General features: G+C 42.4%; 1 pseudogene; it reads right to left on the bottom strand.

The window, feature by feature from the left end:
• Positions 1–2488: 2488 nt before the first annotated feature.
• Positions 2489–3430, bottom strand: LOC125165882 (putative olfactory receptor 2B8; annotated as a pseudogene).
• Positions 3431–4377: the final 947 nt, after the last annotated feature.

The raw sequence follows: 4377 nt of genomic DNA, 5'->3' as shown, positions 1-4377 counted from the left end.
GAACACATTCTTAGTCAACATGCTTCCTTTAAATACATTAAAACTGAGTTCTCATTAGAGATAAGTTACTAAAGAAGCTTTCCAAAGAGAGTCTTTCAAAACAATTTCATGTTTCCAAGTGCCTGAAATGACAACTTACAAATGTGAGAAAGCATTATGTGTGACCTGCTACCACAGATTCAGGGAGACGGGGCCCTGTCAAAGGCTTTGGCCACTGATCAAGACAGCCCATTGATCATGGAGATCCCAAATAACCCAATCAGTAGAAATGTCCATGATGCTTCTCTGAGACTCAACACACAAGTACACCTGAACAGCCTCATCCTGAAAAGGGGTTGAAACCATTCTCAGAAAAGGTTCACGAATCAGAAGAACTTACACTTCCTAGAGACCTCATAGATTTCATTCACTCCAGTGGTTCAAATAAATCCACCCAACAATGTAAACCAATAGAATTAAATTTTTTAAACGGAGCAAGTGTGGGAACCCAGGGAGGCCCCCCAACGTGGACCTCAACAGCATATTGATCACCGTGAATAGAAGCTACTGGGGAAAGAGCAGGTGGGAGGACATCACACCCTCCTCTGTCCCCCTGGAAGCAGGAAATATCTCCCAAATGAAAGTCTCCTCCCAGGTCTAAGAAGTAAAAATGACCACTTATCACCACACATAGGGACCTTAGAACTGAGAAGGCTGTAGAAATAAACCTGCTATTTTTTACTAACCCACCACCTCAGCCCACATTCCACTTCTCATTCCCTGCTAACTGCAGCTCCAAACACTGGTTTTCTTTCTCCTGTCAATTCCACGCTCATCTATTGTCTCTCTGTAAACAGGGTAAAAACCACCTGGTTGTTCATTTCTTTGGGTCTTAATGTCCAGATTGGGCCTCTGTGTGGTGGTAATAAAACTTTGGCTGTTTTCTCCTGTTACTCTGTCTCATGTCAACTTAATTCCAAAACAGCAGGAAGGGCCATGGGGAAAGAAGGAAATGTCTCCTCCCAGAAGCCAGTGTCCTGTCTCTGAGGCCACCTAGGGGAGCCCTTCCCCTGACCCCACAGATCTCCAGGAGTTCACCCTCTCCTTTCTGCATTGACACCCAGCCCCCCTTGTCCCTGCAAACCACATGTCTACACACGGTGGTTCCCAGTCTGCACCATCACGGCTCAAACATGACACAACACCATAGCAGTGAAAGAGAGCTCTCACCCGTGTCACAAAACAAGCATCCAAAAAGCAGTCACCTGCAAAGGTAGGGTTGCCAGTGGTCCATGACCTGTTCCTGCCTCCTCCATGAGCCTGGTCAGAGCGGGACTCTGGCAAACAGTAGTGGCAAAATATGCAGACTAGGAGGTACAGGAGGGACTTACAGGGGTGATTGCGCTCTGATGACTGATCCAGGAGTGAGTTTAGCAGGATGCCGAGGGCATGTCCAGAGTGCAGTCACCTACACTGCACACCCTGCCGTTATGCTAACATGTGACAATTCTAAGGCCAGGACAGGGCTACGAAGGTAGGGATGCATGAACTGAGAATGTCCCTTCCCTCCTCTGGGCTCACTGGTGCCACAGTGGATGGCTTGGGGGAGGGGTTAAAAAGGTGATGGAGATTAAAGAGAGCACCTGTGATGATGGAAATGTTGAATCACTATATTGCACAGGAAAGTACTATAAAGTACTTTATAAAGTACCGTTAAACTATAAAGTAATATAATATAATGCTGTAAGTTAACTCTAATGGAATGACAATAAAAATTAAATTATTTTAAAATTATTTTTATTTTTATAATACATAAATTATATTTATTTTAATTATTAAATTATTAAAAATTAAATTATTTTTAATTAAAAATAAAATAATAAATATTAATTTCAAACAAGAACACTTGAAAAACAAAGAATTGTGTTCAAAACGAAAACAGTGTCAGAATGGCAACATTACACCACAGAATGATATGTGACCAGCTTTATCAGGATGGATGTTTGCAAGCTTTCTCTCAGCTAAAGTTTGTTTTTCCTACAGTTGCCCTCCTACTTCTGGGAAAAAGCTGTGACCCAGTGAGGCTCCAAATGTTGTAATAGAGCCGTGATCAAATTGCAAGAATAAGCAATAGGCTCCAGCAATTGCTGGAGAATGCTACAATATTTATTATAGTGTACTGGTGGTTTCCATTCTTATTTTGCTATGTTTTTAGGGTGTGTGTGTCATTGTCCTTTGCAATTAGAAATGTAATAGTGTTCCCAAATGAGGGTGAAATAGGAAAATCCTTTGAAACTTTTAAAAATATTAATATGATGCAGATGGCCTTGGAATACTACATCAGCATCTCTGGAGGCTGTAATGCATGCATGAACTTAGAGTTTGAGCACCCACTTGCATAAAAGAATGAATTAAGGAATTTCCCTTGAGAGTTATCAGGGGAAATATGGAGGACACAAAAACCTGAAAGACCCTGGCATTCAAAGTCTTCTGTCAAATGGTCTTCCCCTCAGTCATCTAGGGTCATATCCCTACAGAACACTTTCTTCATTGCTCCAATCATATCCCTATTCCGCAGAGTATATATGACAGGGTTGACCATGGGGGTGACAATGGTGTAGAAGAGAGAAATGAACTTGCCCTGATCCTGGGAGTAGTTGCTGCTGGGCTGAAGGTAAATGTAGATGCCTGTGCCGTAGAACAGGGAGACCACTGTGAGGTGGGACCCACATGTCCCAAACGCTTTCCTCTGCCCTGAAGCTGACTTTATTCTTAACACTGTCTTGACAATCCGACCATAGGAGAATGTGATTAATGCCACAGGTATGAGGAGAATGATCACACTGACAGAGAAGAGCTCAGACTCATTCACAGTGGTGTCAACACAGGCAAGCTTGAGCAGTGGGGGGATCTCACAAAAGAAGTGATCTATCTTATTTCTCCCACAAAGTGGTACAAGAAAGATGAGCACCGTCTGCAACGAGGAGTTGGCAAAACCAATGAACCACGACGCAGAAGCCATCAGGGCACAGAGACGGGGGTGCATGATCACTGTGTAGTGCAGGGGCATGCAGATGGCTGCGTAGCGGTCAAATGCCATCACCCCCAACAGAATGCATTCTGTGCATCCCAATCCTAGAGAGACGAACAGCTGAGCTACACAGCCAGTGAAGGAGATAGACTTGCCTGCTCCCCTGAGATGAACCAGCAGCTGAGGAACAGTGCTGGTCGTGTAACACAGGTCCAGAAAGCTTAGGTTGGACAGGAAAAAGTACATGGGAGTCTGCAGGTGTGGGTCCAGGCGGGACAACGCAATGATGGTTGTGTTTCACAGCAGGGTGAGCAGATAGAAGATGAGAAGAACCACAAAGAGGACTCGCTCCAGCTGAGGCCGGTCAGAGAAACCCAGCAGGATAAAGCCAGTGAAAGAACTTCCATTTTTTTGGTCCATTCTTTCTTACCACATGTTTCCTGTCAACAGCAAGTATTTAGCCTTTTTAAGGGAAATCTTCAAAAAGGAAAAAAAGGTGGCAGGGGGTTGAATCGATCATATGAAAACACACGGTCATAGACTTTATCAGTAATAATTTGAATAATGATATACTCATGGAAATTGACATAGCTTATACCAATACAGTTCACATTATAATAAAGAGTAAATCATTACTATTTAATGTGAGAAAAATCAAATCATGGACCTTGTGTTTGCATGAGTCATCGGAATATAAGGGTCTTTCAGTCCACACTTGCTATAACTTAAAGTACTATAAAAATATATATATGTTGCAGATTTAAGTTATGTAAAAATGTATAAGGGAGAAGGAGAGATGTTATTACAAACGTGTGTCTCATGATTCTACACAACTAGATTCGCACACACCACACATGCATTAAAATATAATATGGTGACACCTGAGTGGCTCAGTGGGTAAGCACCTGACTCTTGGTTTCAGCTGGGGCCATGACCTCATGCATCGTGGGTTCAAGCCCTGTGTTGGACTCTTCACTGACAGCACTGAGCCTTCATGGGATTCCGTGTCTCTCCCTCTCACTCTGCACCTCCCCTGCTCCCTCATTGTCTCTCTCTCTCAAAATACACAAATACACATTTAAAAATACATGTATATATATGACCACTTACTGTGGAAAAAACATGCCGATATAGCAACTTATGACCTAGGATGTACTTATATGAAGAATTCAATTACATTCAAAAAGTCACGACTATTTCTACATAACCATTTTGGCAGTATTGCCTCTCTAGCTAATGTATTATATTTCGGAAAGCCACATAGGTTTTTTTTGTACGTAGTAAAACAAACACTCAATCTGAGAGAACCCAAGAACAGTACTGTTCAATTACATTTCTTAACTTTGGCCTGAAACGTGCTTCAAATT

The sequence above is a fragment of the Prionailurus viverrinus genome, chromosome B2, assembly GCF_022837055.1.
Source record: "Prionailurus viverrinus isolate Anna chromosome B2, UM_Priviv_1.0, whole genome shotgun sequence".
NCBI classification, from domain to species: domain Eukaryota; kingdom Metazoa; phylum Chordata; class Mammalia; order Carnivora; family Felidae; genus Prionailurus; species Prionailurus viverrinus.
Note: the sequence above shows the minus strand (reverse complement) of the source record. Positions and strands in the feature narration are given on the sequence as shown.